The 18220-nt window shown below is 45.4% G+C and overlaps 1 pseudogene; it reads left to right on the forward strand.

Moving 5' to 3' along the window:
- The first annotated feature begins 978 nt into the window (after positions 1–978).
- On the forward strand, positions 979–3217 carry LOC123152654 (uncharacterized; annotated as a pseudogene).
- The last annotated feature ends 15003 nt before the right edge of the window (positions 3218–18220 follow it).

Here is an 18220-nt window from a genome sequence, read left to right on the forward strand (position 1 = left end):
AGCAGAAAACCAGGAAAACTAAAAAACAAAAGAAGAAAAACTCTCGTGATGGATGTGTCCTGCACGACACATGCCGGCGGTTTTATTACGGCGCATGATGACTGCTTGAAGCACCACTTGGCGATCGTGTGCTCTCACAACACAAAGAAGTGCCCCATATGGGGAACACTTGATTAGTTGCTCCCAGAAACATGGGAGCACCTACACGACGCATTAAGCGGCAAACAGTCGGCCTCCCGCAGGGGGGGAGGCTTGAAGCTCATGGCGCATTGTAGCAGCTTGGCTACTTTATCTTGCCCAACTGCTATAGCGGTGGTTTTTTTAAGTTTCTTTTTGTTTTCATCAGTTTCTCGGAAAATGTGGATTTCTAGTCATGAGTTTTTTTTCGAAATTTCCGAACATTTCTTTGAAACGTGAATATTTGAAATTTTTAATATGATTTTTGAAAAAGAAAAAATGTATTGAAATTGCAAATGTATTTTTAAAATTGTGCACAATTGTTTAAAATTTCAAACTATTAATGGAAAAAGATCTTTTTGAACCTTTTTTACATGCACATTTTTTAATTCTGAAATTTTAGAAAAATACAAAAAATAATAGTTCACAAACCTGTTTTTAAAAAATCAAAAAAAAACTATTTCTAAAAGAGCAAACACTTCTTAATTTTTGAACCACTGAAGGAAAAAATTCCATGAATAAAACAACGAAAAAGTGGATAAAAAAGAAAAGGCAAACCGGAACCTTTTAGAGGCCTCCCCGGATCGAAAACCTTCTAGAAGGTTCCTAAAACTGGGACTGTTAGAAGCCTATAATTTCACGGTTTTTTTAGGGGCTAATTTTTGCGTTAAATGGGCGATGCGTCCACATAGGATTTACTATCGCGTCCAAAATAGTTGGACTGGGCCGGGCCGACATTACAACCGGAAGAGTTAAAAAATGTTGAAAAGAAAAAACCCAGATCTGCGCCGTACTGCTGTACAGGCCCCTCTGCTCTGAGAGAGATGGAAGAAACGGCGGCGCGCATGGAGGAGCAGCCGCGGGAGATGGACGCGCATCCTCCTTCCTCGGCGCCGGCGGCCGCTTCTTCGTCCTCGTCCTCGTCCTCGTCGCCGACGTAATACCCCCAAGCCCTACCTTGTCCTGTATTTCTGGTTAATTTCGTTCGCGGAAAGAGTAGACAGATTTCAGGGCGCAAAGTTCTTTCTGCATCCCATCCTTTTCCGTTCACCTATATCTTCCGTAAGATATTAAGCATACTGTACCTCCATATGGAACTGAATTTGGTTGATATAACTATGGCAAAGATTGATTCTGCTCATTGTCAGAGGAAAACAATCCAGATTGAAACTATCCCTGCTTCAGATCTCCAACATCGCAGGTGAAGAACAGAGGGTGCCACTGATTTGCCATGCCTGTATCAATGTGCTAGGAGAATCATGTTTCCCTTGGCTGTCATTTTTTTGGCTGATTTAGTTTGACAACTAGGTGCTGTCAGTCAGCATCAAGCACTCGGCACCTGCCAGATATTATTAGTTTGAGAAACAGGTGACTGTGGTGTGCTGCAGTTCAGTAGGCCCAAAGATTTATATGAAACTTCAGCAACCTATATCTACCGCGTATAGCTTCTCTATAGAACTGAAATTCAGTGCCCTCGTCGATGCTGATCTTATTCTGAGTTTCTCAGGGGTAACAACTCAGTATAATCTGTATCTTTGTTTAGCTCAGGTCATGTTTCCTAGAATCTTGGTGGCTCCTGTTCTTTTTCATACAATTATATCTAGCTTCGCATGCCTAACCTTTTGTCCTGAATTTGTTGTGTCGAACAGGGAAAGCGCCGCCATGCTAATCAGGGCTAAGAGAACCTGCTATGCCTCTGCTTCCTCTGTCTTTGCCGCATCCAGGCCACGAGGATGGGCAGAGCTCCGCGAAGATTTGCTCCAATGTGTCGTCGCTCTCCTCGGCTCCTCCGCGACCTCCTCGCCTTCGGTGCCACCTGTCGTCCTTGGCGTGATCTCTTCTCGGTATGCACGTGCTCTTTGCAGCCTCTCCTCCTACACCCGAGTGCCGACAGCAAACTATCTCCCCAGTTTAACCGCTGGACGACCTTGCAAGGATGCACGTGGAGATTGGCTGATCCTGCTGCCGCCTCATCCTATCCCAGTTTGCTTTCCTTGAGTGACCTCAGAGGCATGTTCTTTCTTCGCTACTCCTACGGCCACCTCATCTTCTGCGACAATGATGGGTTCTACATTGTTAATACGTTCAGCGGCGCTAAGGTTATGCCTCCTTGCCTCAAGTCAGATCACTTCACCAGCATCAGCTATGCCACCTTGACAGCCCCTGTTGCATCCGATGACTCGCATCTCCTTGTTGGCAGTGGAGCCTATCTGTTCCAGTGGCGCATCGGGAGCGACTCTTGGTTGGAACACTATCCTAAAGTTAATTTTCTTAAGATTGAACAAGTCGTGGCCCTGAAGGGCAAAACATATGCACTAGGGTCTTTCGGGTCCTTCTGCATTGTACAATTCTTACCCAGTCTCTTAATTCAGAAGTTTGAAGTTATACTTGAGGAAGATAAAACCAAAGATCTTTATTGGACAAATAAAAAAACATGGCTTGTTGCGTGCGGTGACGTGCTTCTTTTGATCAAACTTGAGGCAGCAAGAAAGACATTCTCGGAGGTCATCCAGTTCAAGGCCTTCAAGCTTGAGTCGTTGGACGCCGCGACCAAGAAGGCGAGGTGGGTGAAGGAAGGCGAGATGGGTGAAGGTGGACAGGTTGGATAACTGGGCCATCTTTGTCAGCGCGGACGTGCGATGCGAGGCATTGCCATGCATGAACCCAGAGAGATGGGGAGGCAGAAGCAACCACATATACTTCCCAAGTTATCAGCCTGAACAGCCTTGGGCTGCAGTCCAACTATGGCAAAAACGTAACGACCGTTCAACACGTTCGCAGCTCGAGGACACTGGAAACCGGTACCGCAGATTGGAGTCAACCTGGGTCCTTCCCGGCATGTTTTCTCGATCTGGTCGGTGATGATCTTTGGGGCAATCGTGCATGCGTCTGGTAATTAGATTCTCATACAACTTCTGTGGGAGAATTCTACCATGTTGCAGTTGCAGGACGAGTAGTTGACTGAATGTTCTTGACTTGTTTTCCAAAGTTACTCAAACTCTGCTTTTGCTTGTGTGGTGATTACAAGGGACCCTTGTTATATTTCATTTCTCATCTACTAGAATTGTAGAGATTTTTTGTAATTGGGCCACTTGATAACATGGGCTAGGCCTGCAACTATCTTTCATACTAGACACCTAAGGTGTTCATCTGGCCTGGGGCTAGGCCCAAAATGCAAATTCATACTGCCTACCAGCTAGCATCTCTGCTCATTATTCATTCAGTAAGCTATAAGCCTACTATCATTCTTCATCTTTCCATACTACTAGAAACCTATACTGTTTATCCTTGTCTTTGTAAGATTTTACAGAACCATTTCGATCCTAATCCGCCATCGGAGATCAACCGTTGAACAACTATACAGATCTTCCATCTTTAAAAAAAATGTTTGTTTGGACAGATTTCCAAAAGCATTACTAGGAAACCACCCAAAATATCTCAAAGTAAAAAAATAAGAATCTACTAGCACATCTCTTTTTCCATGTGGATGCGATCACTTTGATGACCCCTTTATCCTTTAGGTCCAAAGAAAATATGCTAGTTGCCAATATGGAAAAACAGAACACACATATATACACCATGTTGATGTTTAACAATGACAGGAATAAAGACTGGTCTAGCTCATCACCATCATCTTTTTGTGCTTCCAAACCTTTTGCTTTCCCTGTCTAGCATGCCCCATCATTCGAATCCCCACAAGGCCTCAACATCTTGATGGCATCAAGGGAGAGAAAAAGACACACATCCACACCACAGGCATGGTGGGCACGGCGTCTATATGGGACTCATGTTAGACTTTAGGCTTTGAATCTTCTTGGCTTTGGGTGCCGATGAATCAATGCGACCGGCAGGTGCGGCACCCATGTCGCCATAGATTGGACAAGTTTCACAAACACCTTGATGAAAAAGGATTGGCAGACAACAATTTCTTCGAGTTTCTTGCACCAACTAGTATCCTGAAATTTTGATCTGCTTGGGAGAGGTGGGTGATTTACTCGTACTTCAATAGTATGTAGATATGTATATAGCTTCTCATCGTCATTCGGCCGCTGCGAAGTTCACTTCTTAATTTCTCTTGTGGTGGTAGATAAAAAGTTTTAGCTACCAGCATATGACATCCACTCAACATCTCTTTATGTAAATGTAAAGTAAATAAAGGAGCTACTTATCCGAATGAAAAGGCTTTTGGGGGGTCACATCTGGTGAGAAAACAATCCTTCCTAGACGGCAACAAGACAAACTTCACAACCGAATGGTTGGAAAACCTCCAAAGGGCCATAGAATTTGTGTTCCAATCCCCACACATGAAAAGGATATGTATGAGCAGTTGAAGACGGATCAGAATTTGGAACACACGAATAGATTTGACTTTGCGCAGCCTTGTCACCTCAGCTTTTTTTAATTTTCCTGTGTCAACTTTCTTATCTACAGAAGATATGGCTGCTGCTTGTGCTTGCATAATCTATCTTGGATCAGGTAAATGGATTTTTGCTGGGGATGTCATTCCCTCCTTTCTGTACATGATGACAGCGTTGACACTTGCAGTTCTAGACAAGAAGATGTCATGTGTACTTTCTCCTAGGACTATTCACATTGAAAGCATACAGGTTGTACAACAACCCTAAAAATTTCAACCATATTCATTTACTCCATTCCAACAAGTAATCATTACTGCAAGAGAAAACTTGGTATGCTACAGTCCAATAACTGGTCACAATCTGCAAGAAGTGGGAAAGAAGAACATATCAGTGCCTAGTATAATGATTTTGAATGACCACTATATTTTCTTCTAATTCCATGTGTTTTGAAATCATTATAGACACAATGAGATGGAATTATTCATCATGACAACTCCAATAACTAATACACATAAAAATTACTTTCTTGCACATCAGTGGTCAAAGTTTTACAAAACTGAAGCACATACTCTTAAACAGCATCCAAAAAAGAGCAGAGAGGGCAGCCCAACAACAAATGCTAGTGATAAAATAAGAAAAAGGAAAGAGCTGTTCTTGTTGATCCATGTAAAATTGCAACTTATAAAGAGCCGAGAGGGCAGCGCAACAACATGTTATTTTCCTGAATCTACGGCGTCACTGAATTCTTGAGACATACTCATGCTGCTTGTTAAGTATGTTGTGGTAGTAGTGGATCTACACCAACTTGGGCACTCGGAATTAGGGGCTTTGTGCTTTGTGGTCAGGTGTCCTGTCGGGTCCATATATGTCTGCATTATCCCCCAAATGCCGGCTGTCACGGGTGCACAGCCGTATGCATCAAGTGATCAAAGAAAATGCAGGCCATCTCCTTCACTTGGTTAGTGGTCGCAGCATCTTGAAAGCTAGGCTTGTTGAACGCTTTGCATATACTAGTACAACCTGACAACGCTTGTGGTTGGGGCCACTTAATTTAATTGGGTCGACGAAAGTACACGATTAACTCCTAGCTATGTCGATGTTCTAATCAACTTGATGAGAGGGAAGGGGTGCCGACTAATGAAAATTACTCGCTTCGTGTATTCGTGTGTATCGTGTTTTGACCACTTAAAATTCAGGCTTCGAACAGCAACTAGCTAGGTCAGCAATATGCGCATTGTGTTACGAAAAATCGGTACCGTTCGAAACACTGACAAACACATCTTATAGCAGTGATTTTTTTTCAAGCGTTACTTTCAAAACTGGGTACAGAGTACATATATGACAATAAAAGTCCATGCATGCATGAACAATGAAAATGCACTCTACACTCCCAAACACAGGGTGCACATATATTCAGATAAACGGGTCTCTGGATCAAAGGACGACTTGGTTAAAATCGGCATCCAAGACAGTGCATTGTGTTGTGCCCTTTTTTCTCCATCCCTTTTTGTTTTTCAACAATATAGAGGAGAAAATATGTCGAGCGATGAATAGGTCCTGCCACTAGTACGTACTACCACACTAATCAGTGAACGGGACAGCTTAGGATCTGGTGAGTGCGAATCTCAACTTGTTTTCTTTTTCTTTTTCCACTATAGTAGTACCTCTTTTCCTTTGTTGGGCGTTCAAAAAGAGTTGGCGCGCGCTCTTCGCTTTGATCCTGTTTTCTCCTTCTTTTCTCCGCTTCTCCTTTTTTTTCGTGGCGTTCAGCGCCACTTTGCGCCCTTTGTGCAGTACAATTAGCCTGATCTGATGAATCTCAAGTACATCATCATCGTAAAGTAATATCCGAGCAGGGCCAGCTCTTTGGGCGATTCAGACAAAGCCTTGACTGTACTTGCCATCATCCTTAAGAACTGTAGTACCAGCATAATCACTCTCTCATTAGCACGTAGTTGAGTGCACGGTAAAACCTGACGAAGACAAGACACGTGTCTTCCATTGGAATTGTATATGTCGTGCTACTACAAAATATCAAGTGTGCCCGTGCACGTACGGGGCCTCGAGGTTGAGGCCGCAGGCGGGCAGGAATCTTGCGAGTTGGAAGCGTGCGTGTGATTCTTGCTGGTACAATGTTGTGAATATATAAAAAAAAGGAGGGAAATGAGGCAGGTGCGGTTAGGTTGGGAACCTTGATTAAGAGCAAATTGATTACAAACCAACCAAGTGCTCCGGTCAACTCCCTTGCTCTACGTACCACCAAAAAATATCTCGAATCTTAACTACTACTGCGAGCACCAGCCATCTCTTTAATGCGAATCGAGGATTAACAACCAGTCCCCCCGTTCCAAATTACTCGTCGCAGAAATGGATGTATCTAGAACTAAAATACATGTGGATACATCCATACATGCGACAAGTAATTCGGAACGGAGGGAGTAGTAATAGGAGCGTTAGTAGATTAAGTAATGGTGGGAATTCAACTGCTACCGCTCCTAGGTTTTGTTGTGGAGCAGAGCAGGTAAGGTGGACAAGAGAAGACCCCGGGAGGGACAGACGTCAGTAGTAATAGCAGCAGCAGCAGTAGTTAAAACAGCTAAGCTAAGCTGCTGCTAATTGGTACCCATGGTAGTAGTTCAAACGGCTAGCTAATCACTCTCACACACGGACACACCTCTGTGCACTGCATATGAGTATATGACCGTTGGACCGGAGAGGGTGTACGTAACGGCTAGCTAGGTCCAAGAACCGTGGAGAGAGATTCGAAAGTGGTCAGGGGGGAAGAGAAGGGCTGAGCTATCGATGCATGCCCAGTTTCGGACAAAATTACTGTTCTGACCCTTAAGGCAAACTAAATCCCGATTTGACCTCGTTCCAAAAAAAATTTCGTTTCTGACCTTTTTCGGTGACGCCAAGGTCCCTGGCGTCTGGGTTACGAAGCAGACGCCACGGTCCCTGACGTCTGGCCCCTGGCCCGCACTGCCCGCCTGCCCGTTGACCTGCTGACGTGGCAAAGGGGCCAGACGCCAGGGTCCCTGGCGTCTGGCCCCGGTAAGTGGATAACCCCACCGGGAGAGTGTGTGGGTCCCACCCCACACACTTTCCCCAATCCAGCCCGAGCTTGAAGAAGAGCTGCTGCCTCCCCACTCTCTCTCACCCCTCAAGCTCCCCCTCAAATCCTCTCCAAAAGGTACATCCCTTAGGTGGATCTTTCCATCACTTTGTTGCTCTTGTTAATCTCTCCCAAATCATCCAATTATTTTTTGTTAAGTCTTGTCCTTTTGGTTGCATTTTATACATGTTGGTGGAACCCTAGTTCATGTTTTCTCCCCCTTATGTTAGTGTGAATGGCTTGGTTAACTTTGATAATATAGTGCTATGCATGGTGTGTAGTAGGAATATATGTTTGTTGAGTAGAAAGATTGGGGGTTAGGGTTAGTTAGTGATTAGGGTTAACTTTGCTTAGTGTGTTAATTAGTGATTAGTGATACTTTTGTGGACATCGCCAATAATTTAGTGTTGATATGATTTGGATATAATAAGATGTATTTGGATAAACACCAATTCTCATTGAGGTCTTAAATGCATTCATGTAATTTTTAGATGGAGAGACTTGTTAATGTTCATTACATTGACAAGGAGGCATTCTTGAGTAACAATGCCGACACGGGTGAGGAACCATTGGTTTTTGATAGAAGCCCTAGCTATGAGGATGTTGTTGCAAAAGTGAGACAAGTCTTGAAGTGGATGGACACCAATGTTGATGTTAAGTTAATAGGAAGGTATGATGTTGGAGTTGGAGCCAAATCTCGCTTGAAAAGTATGCCTATCACCTCGGATTTGCATTGGGATGTATACAAGGAAAAAGTATCCCAATCGGAAGACAAGTCACTTGAATTGTTTGCCACCACTGAATCTCCTCGGTTTACCTTTGATTTGAACCGGCATGTCTCTTCCCCAATGGATGACATGAGCGAGAGGACAATGGTGCCACTTGTTGAGCATAGGGTTGTGGTTGATGCCCCCAATGTTTATCCCCCACCATGTCCCCGTGTACCAACTATCAAAGCAAATGAGGTTGAGTTGTATGCCCCCAATGCTTCTAGCCAACCACCAACTAGCCAAGCAAATGAAGTTGAGGTGATTGCTAGTGACGGAGTAATTCAAGAGGATGAAGATGCTTATGATGACGACGAAGAGCAAGAGGAAGGGTTTCATGGCAATGATGTTGGTGACTTGGATGTGTACATAGCGCAAAAGGACATGGATCGTGACTTGCCTTTTAGGCGTCAATATGCGTATGACTCGGATGACGAGGGTCCAGTTGAACAGTTGGACGAGGATGGATTCACAAAGGAGGAGAACCAAATCCACTTTGAGCTGACGGGCTTACAAAAAAGAACTCACTTATTTAAAGATCTCGGCCTTGCCCATAAAGCTGTTGTTGATGGTGGAATGAGAATGACGGCGATTGAGCCAACACCATGCCCGGATCCAGGAGAACCAAGGGTGGAGAATGAGGACGAGAATGCTTATTTGAAGAAAGGATTGAAGTTTCTGAGCTTGCCTATGCTGAAGTTTTGGTTGGCTGACTATGCCATTCGAAACCATAGGCCAATTTATGTTGAGCACTCCGACATGAAATTGCGTTACACCGTGGTGTGTGAGCAAAAGGAATGCACATGGAAGGTTCGTGCAAGAAAGCTTAAAGAAACCGAAGAATGGGTGTTAACAAGTTGTGATACCACTCATAGATGCAAACCGCCATCGAAACGACTTAGAAAGACACACCGTCAACTCACATCTGAGTATCTTGGATACAAATGGATGAAAGACATAGCCTTTGATCCCACTGTGAAAGTGAGGTTTCTCATGCGGACGGTGAAAAAATAATTTGGTTATGAAGTCAAGTATGGGAAGGCATGGAAGGCAAAGGCAAATGCTATTAGGATGTTGTACGGTGGTTATGAAGAAGCATACAACCAGCTCCCAAGGTTGTTGGCCGCCATTGCACATAGGAACCCGGGCATGTTTCATGTGGTCGAGGATCACGAGGGAGTGTTCCACCGTGCCTTCTGGAGTTATGGACAATGTGTGGAGGCGTTTCAGCATTGTCGTCCGGTCTTGTCTATAGATGGCACGTTCTTGACCGGTAGATATAAGGGCACACTAATGGTAGTAATGGCGCACTCATCAAACGACAACGTGTTGCCATGTGCATTTGCTTTGGTGCCTTCCGAGCACCAAGACAACTGGGAGTGGTTCATGGGTCATGTTAGGCACAACGTGATTGGGGCTAGGGAGGTATGCATCATATCGGACCGACATCATGGCATACTCAAGGCAATGGACATTGTTATTCCAGGATTTCCAAAGCTTCACCACAGATGGTGCATGAGGCATTTCGTGGCCAACTTTTACCGGGCATGTAAGAGCAAGGAGCTCAGCAAAGACCTTACCCATGTATGTGTGGCCTTCACCACCCAAGGTTTCGATGCTCGGTACAACAAACTCTTTGCAGCGGTGAACGAAGGGGAAAAAGACTTCTTAACTAGGAATTTAAGTGAGAAGCACAAGTGGGCACGCGCTCATGACGATGGTGGTTGGCGATATGGCGACATGACGAGCAATCTCGTAGAATGTTTCAACAATGTGTTGAAGGGTGCTCGTGCTTTGCCGGTGACTGCAATAGTGGAGTACACCTTCTTCAAGCTTAATGAGTACTTTCAGAGGCATTCTGAAGAGACTGCAAAATGGATAGGTGAAAAAAAGGATTATCCGGAAAAGGTTGATGAATGGTTGCAGTTACAAGCAAGCAAGTCTTCACGACAACAAGTTATCGTATTCGATAGACTTGAAATGATCTATCAAATTGATGAGCCAGGTGGCACAACACGAGATGGTAGACAATATGGTGGTGCTGCATTCGAGGTGAAACTGAAGACTCGGTGGTGCCAGTGCGAGAGGCCTAGTAAGTATCATTGGCCATGCTCGCATTTGATAACGGCGGCGAAGGCGAGAAACATACATGTTAATGATGGAAAAACCCGTGAGGATGCAAGAGTTCCATGTGGAAGCTACTAGGTTGACATGGGCGCCAAGATTTCAACCTTTCTTGGACCAATCACAGTGGCCTGAGTACCATGGCCCTCATATTAGGCCAGACCCTCTTCTGAAGGTGGAGACGAAGGGTAGAAGGAGAACTAAGAGGTTCAGGGGTGATATGGATGACCTGGCTGGATACACTGGCATGAAACAATTTGGTAGCGGTCATTTCATGGAGGCTCCTGACATTATCAACTGTGGGGTGTGCGGTGAAGGGGGACACAATGAGCGGACATGCAAAAAAAATAAAACCAAAAAAAGAAAAACAAGTCGTGGAGGCGGCACCGATGGTGAAAGAGGTGGAAGAGGTGACGGTGGTGGTGGTCGAGGAAGAACGAGTGTCAGAGGTGGTAGTGGTGGTCGTAGAGGGAGCACAAGTGCTAGAGGTGCTAGTGTTCGTAGAGGGAGCACAAGTGCTAGAGGTGGTGGTCGAGCTAGCACAAGTGCTAGAGGTGGTGGTCGAGCAGGCACAAGTGCTAGAGGTGGTCGTGGTCGAAGAGGAAGCACAAGTGCTAGAGGTGGTCGTAGAGGAATGGTTGATAATGGATCGGCCTTCGGTTATTTGTTTAATCCAGATGGTTGATCTAATAATAATGGTATATTATTTGTTCATACAATTCCTAGCATTTATGCATTTGCTCTCTTAATGTCTTGTGCTAACAATTGTTCTTTTTGTAGGCATGGCTTCATCCGGTTCCAGGACGAGGCCACCGTGCGCGGACCAAGAGGACATGCCGAAGACGTGGTTGGAGGCCAGTTTGGACAAGAAGAAGGAGAAGGATGTGCCCACACCACCATGTTGGTGTGGTGATGTCTGCAAGCTGAAGGTGTCCACTGACCGCAACAAGTCATGGACAGAAGGTAGAAGGTTTTTCGTGTGTCCCAACTATGCACATGATCGTCGAAGGCCAACTAACGCATATGACATACCACCGGTATGTTAGGTGTACATATAAAAAACATCAACAAGTTGTCACTCATATGTCTAACAAAATCATGGTTTATATGTAGTCCCCTCCTCCACTTTGCAAGTACTTCACTTGGATAGATCACGAGGTACCAAAAGATATCCAAGAGGACCAACGTGCAGATTGGTTACGGAGGAAGCGCCTATTCGAGGAGTCCTATGCACGGGGATTGGAGCGGGAGCGTCGTGAGAAGGAGGCTCGTGAGCGCAAGAAGCGTGAGCAAGAGAGGGCACGCAAAGAGAAGGCGGCTCGTCAAGAAGAGAGGGCAAGCAAACTTGCAAGGGCTCGCGATGCACGAGAGGAGGACGAGGCACGTGACAAGAAGGGAAAGTGGCCCCGGACTACTCAGTAGACAAATGGAAAGGCACCGGCGTCGATGATGAACTGTCGAGACTTTGTTTAATGTATGAACTTATTATTCGAGACCTTGTGTGGTCATGAACTATTTCTGTCATTCGAGACTATTTGAGATTATGTGCAAACTATGTTCGTCATTCGAGACTAGTTGATATGCTTTGTTCATATTTTTGGTTGAGAGTAGCATGCTTTGTTCATATTTAACAGTGTTTGCTAGTTGTTGCTAAGCAAAAACTTTAACAAGCTGTGTGCAAAAACACCAGGCCCACACCCAGACGCCAGGGTCCTGGCATCTGCCTCCCAGATCCAGACGCCAGGGTCCCTGGCGTCTGGCTTGCTTTGCTCACGCAGGTGACCAGACAGGCCGTCTGGTGTGTCTGATGGACACCCAGACGCCAAGGTCACTGGCGTCTGCCTCCCACACCCAGACGCCAGGGTCCCTGGCGTCTGGCTTGCTTTGCTCACGCAGGTGACCAGACAGGCCGTCTGGTGTGTCTGATGGACACCCAGACGCCAAGGTGACTGGCGTCTGCCTCCCACACCCAGACGCCAGGGTCCCTGGCGTCTGGCTTGCTTTGCTCACGCAGGTGACCAGACAGGCCGTCTGGTGTGTCTGATGGACACCCAGACGCCAAGGTCCCTGGCGTCTGGGTGTCCAGAAAGCATTCTTGTCTAATGGATAAGATTCGAGTGGATAAGATTTTGGGCCCACCTCTACCCCTCTCATCCATTCATCTCCACCTCTACCCCTCTCATTTCACTCATATCCACCCACTCTCACCTCTAGCCCTGCCAACGTCACTCCCTCGTCCAGCACCCTAACCCCCCCCCTCAGATCTCTCACAAATCGGTCCGGTTTCACCGTTGGATCTTCAGGATTTCGAGACTAGAAGGTAAATCAACTCCACCCCCATTTTTTGGTTGGTTTAATTTATCATACTTTTGTGAAAACCCTAGTTTGTTTTCCTCGTGGTTTAATGTATCATAGGTTAGCTACTAAGAGATTTGTGTGCTGTAGATGGCTAACGAAACTCAGTGGGTGCTTAGCCCTGTTGTTCATGTGCATGGCTTGTCTTCATGTATTGTGCAAGTTAGTCAAGTGGACCTCACTTTCGATTGGTTGAAGACTAAATTCATGTTGAAGCAAGGGTTGAAGGAAGAGGATTTTGTGTACTACGTCAGCAGGAGGAAGTCAGATGGCCCCGGGGAAAGAAAATTGGTTGACATAACTGATGATGACAAGATTCAAGAAATGCTGGAAGAATGGAAATGGAAAAGGGTTGTTGACTTGCATTGCTACAGGAAACCGAGTTATATGTGATGTTCATGTCGTTTCAACCATCGTGGTCATGAACTACTTATGTCATTCGAGACTATTTGTGTAATTTGAACTATGTTTGTAATTTGCATTGTATCGTAGACCATCGTGGTCATGAACTAAGTTTGTAATTTGAACTATGTTTGTCATTTGTCAACTATAGTGTTATGAAAAGACTATGCAATGCTTATGTATGTATGTTATTCGAAACTACAAGTGAAAAGACAAAACTACAAGTGAAAAAGCAAGTATTGTCTGCACCAGGACCAGACGCCAAGGACCCTGGCGTCTGGCTCCCCTGCTTTACCCTGTTTCTGGTGTCAGTAGACTGCCAGACGCCAAGGACCCTGGCGTTTGGTCCCCTAACATACATCCAGATGCCAAGGACCCTGGCGTCTGGTCCCCTGACATACAGCCAGACGCCAAGGATCCTGGCGTCTGGCTCCCTGTGCATATAAATGACTAAATACAGATTTCATCATTCATGTCAAACATTCATATAAACATTCATTTAAATGACTAAATCACAGGAAACAACAATTACCATAAATCACATCATTCATTCATGTCAAACATTCATAGCAACTTCACGAATCCGGTACAACTTAATTCGAACGGCAACAAGTTCATGGAAAGAAACGACAACAAGTTCATGGAAAGAGACTACACCAGGTTCGTCGAAACAAACTAGAACAAGCTCATTGAAACAAACTACAACAAGCTCACTTCTTCCTTCCTCTCTTCACGATATCTGCAAGTGTATGCTCCTCCTCTTCGCTAGCCTCATGCTCCTCCTCTTCGCTAGCCTCCTCCGCCTCTGCATCAATGTTGGACTTATATCTTTGCATTCCCGCAGGCATAAATTGATGAGGATACTCCGGACTATGGAATTGAGTGTTCCATGTCTTCTTTCTACCTTTCTTGCCCGGTGTCTTAGCTATGGCTTTGCCCTTTCTAGAGCGGGCATTGCCTTGTGTCGGTTGTGTAACCTGTGATGGTTGTGGAGCATCAACATCATACTCATGATCCTCTTGATGTGTTGCATCATACTCATGCTCATCATGATGTGTTGGCTCCTCTTGATGTGCTGGCTCCTCTTCATTGACCTCCTCCTCTATGTCCTCTTCGTTCTGGACATAACGCCGTTTATTAGCTCTGGCAGCGCGGCTACCTGGTGCATACACGTCACTGGACTTAGCACCATGGCAAGAAAGCATAGCTGCCATCTTATGGAACCGCTTCTTGAACTTCTGCGACAACACAAAAGATGCTATGATATGAGATCCAAATAACTAATCCGCGAAAAAAACTTTTATAATATATTGCGACTAACCTCCATCGTGCTCCTAAGAGTCCTCTCAGATAATGCACCACCAGGTGGATGACTCAGTGCAACATTGGCATCGTTGACGCACAGAAGCAACTCTCTGCCCTGCAATTCATGAACACACCAAACTTATGTATTTGAAAGAAGACAACATGATGCAAGTATGTTAGAATAGGTCAAACAGACTACTATTTCGTCATGCATCGGTGCGTAGTCAACATGAGCCCCTCTGGTGTCTCTCACAGCCGTGTTGAAGGTATGATAACCTTCTGCAGTCTCTGGGTCTTCAGACACCAACTCCGACCACTCCTCGTGAGTCCAACCTGGCTTCAGCTTTAACCGGTAACGATCCGCATACCACACTTGATACTTCTGATATGCTGACTGATTGTGAGGTCTATTCTCTGATTGCACTAACGTGTCTCTTTGATTCCAAATTTTTATCCACGCACGGTGTTTGTTTGCCCAATCCGATATATCCTGATTGTTCCTTCGATCGAACCTACAAATGATGCACGGGACAAAGCATTAGCAAACACTGACTTATTCAATGCTCTACTACATACTCAAGGCATGCTTGCTTACCGATGCAGAGATAGCATTTCCTCCTTGCTCTCCTCAATTGGAATACCTTGTCTTTTTCCAAATTGTCTTGCCACACGGTCTACAAAGTGCCACTCGACTGCGAAGAAGCATATCATTGGGCACCTCGCCCGCCAAAGATGGCTATCACGCGTGCACATCTCATTAAGATCAAAGTCACGATCTTCCACATAAGGCAACCAATGTACCTGCAAAACAAAGAGATACATTGTTAGCTACATACATAAGTTTCATTCTTGACTAAATTTTATCTCATCGAACTTCTCATAACCTGCTCAGCAGTCAAGGTGTCCAGCTCGTTCATATAGCACTTGTATCGCACATGCGAGCTTCCTGTGTACACTGTCACTTGTTCCCAATAGTAAGCAAGCGTAGGGCGCCGATATGGATCATCATCATGCAACCCGTCATGATTACCCCGTGGGTTTGCCATGAGGGGGTTCTTCAAATCGGGCCGTCCAACCGGGATCCGCTCCCACATCCACACGGATAGGCTCCAAACAAACCCAGACAATGAGGATGTACCTCCCTTCCTCCGACACGCCAAGTCAAGATGCAATCAAACAAACATGTTAGATATGGAGGCGCATGACAAATGCAAAATAATTGGTTGCAAATATCTCTTACCTGACGATACAAGTATGCTAGTGCGGCCGAACCCCAGCTATACTGGGTATCCCAGTTATTAAGTGGCTCCAAGAACATCCAGAGGGCTGAGTTCCCGGTTGCATCTGAGAAGACTATCTTGGTTAGTACATACCAAAGATAGGCCCGCGCGTACTGCTGCACAACCACGTCATTGGCATCCTGAGGGCACGGGTTGGTGTTTCCTCTGACCAGTTTTAGCCAAGAATGCCTCACTTTCGCTGTATCGGCCTTGCCTTCCTGAGGGCCCTCGGGCTGAACGCCAATTAAATCGGCAGTCCGTTCTCGCCAATTACCCACGCTGACACGACCGGTAACAGCTTGTCCATTGATAGGAAGGCCGCTTATCATAGCCATGTCCTGTAGGGTCATCGTCATCTCCCCACATGGAAGGTGGAAGGAGTGAGTCTCCGGCCTCCAACGATCCACAAGTGCGGTCAGCGCCGCGTGGTTCACCGGCGGAGCGCGTCGCTTAAACTGCAACACGAATGGGAGAAGACCCAATCTCCGAATGTAAGGCTCATACCGCGGGTCGTAATCAAAGTCATCAGCGGAATGACCCCTCATGCGCATAGCAACTACAACCTGCAAATAAAGTGATGTTTTAATAATCAATACAAGAACACAAATGAGAAACAACGAAAATTGACCCAGTCTTGCTTCTTACCTGTCCATTTTCAATGGCACGAGCACGATGCTCCTTATCGCACTCATCGATTAATCCGTCATACCAAGGTCCATCACCATCCGCCATCCTACAAAAAAATTTCACAAACATCTATGAATACATGAACAATATCAAACAATTTCCTTCTCCAAGTTTATTCCATATGAAAACACCATTCTTCTCAAACATAACCACATCATTTCTTTCTTCTACATATGCAAACATATCATCTAGAGTACCAAATTTCACCATCAAATATATTTCATTATCACCATCCGCCATTCTATTGAACAAATCATGTCACACACAATAAGAAAATTTCATCATCTCTTTTGCATAAATTTTTTTGCCAACAATAGTATGCCAACAATAGGATTATCTACACATACACACATCATCTATCAAACCAAATATAGTATGCCAAAGTCTATTTTACATACACAAATCATATATTCATCACCCCTCTTAATTCAAAAAAAATCCTATGGACAACATATACACAAAACCGAATTGATTTTACCTACATGTTCAACTACACATCATCTACTGCATACCTAATCATCTATCAACTACACAAAATTTTCTAAAAATAAGAAACCATCTACTCATATAACATCACCTAGTGTTGAATAATGCATCCAACCAAAGAGGGGAAAACAAAAAAAAATTGGAGGGAATGGGGGAGAATACCTCAAAGAAGCTTGGGGGGGTCCGATCTGTGAGTTTGAGGGGTTGATGGAGTAGATCAAGGGGGGTGGTGGTGGGAGGGAGAGAAGGGGCGAAGAACAGAGCCCTCTGTTCGTCGTGCGCCGCCAGGAGAAAGATGGGGATGGGTGGGCTGGCCCGCGCGGTTATCCACTTACCGGGGCCAGACGCCAGGGACCCTGGCGTCTGGCCCCTTTGCCACGTCAGCAGGTCAACGGGCAGGCGGGCAGTGCGGGCCAGGGGCCAGACGCCAGGGACCGTGGCGTCTGCTTCGTAACCCAGACGCCAGGGACCTTGGCGTCACCGAAAAAGGTCAGAAACGAAATTTTTTTTGGAACGAGGTCAAATCGGGATTTAGTTTGCCTTAAGGGTCAGAACAGTAATTTTGTCCCCCAGTTTCAGCTCCATCCCTCTTTTCTTGTCACGGCCTACTACATCTTTTTTACTCCCTCCGTTTATTTTTGTAAGTCGTTTCAGACAACTCAAAATAGGCTGTTTTGCGCATTGTCTGAAATGTCTTCAAGGTCTTATAAAAGTGAACAAAGGGAGTACCATATATGGTACATATAAGTGATTAATTATTAAGGTGCTAGCAGTGCGAACTAGAGGCTAATCAAGGGCCGAATTTCACGGTGCCCTTATGCATCGATAACCGTGCTGGCTACAGCGGTAAGAAAGAAAAAATAAAATAAAGGGACAGGGAGTGGATGCCTGCAAGGCCCTCTTGTCGTTAGCTTGCCGCTTGTGCGGGACGCAGGCACCCGGCCGCACATGCACATGCCAACAATCATGCCTGGCACTGGCTTCATTTCACTTTGAGGGAGGGAGGAGAAGACCACCGGAGGGAGCATTCATCAATCAAAGGGGAAACATGGGGTGATGGAGCACCACACCACGCCACGGAAAATAGCACGGTGCACCGTGCCTGCCTGCTTGAGTCTTCACGTTTCCAAGTGTTTTTTACAGAAAAAAAAATCTACTGTGTGTACT

The sequence above is a fragment of the Triticum aestivum genome, chromosome 7A (assembly GCF_018294505.1).
Source record: "Triticum aestivum cultivar Chinese Spring chromosome 7A, IWGSC CS RefSeq v2.1, whole genome shotgun sequence".
Taxonomy (NCBI): domain Eukaryota; kingdom Viridiplantae; phylum Streptophyta; class Magnoliopsida; order Poales; family Poaceae; genus Triticum; species Triticum aestivum.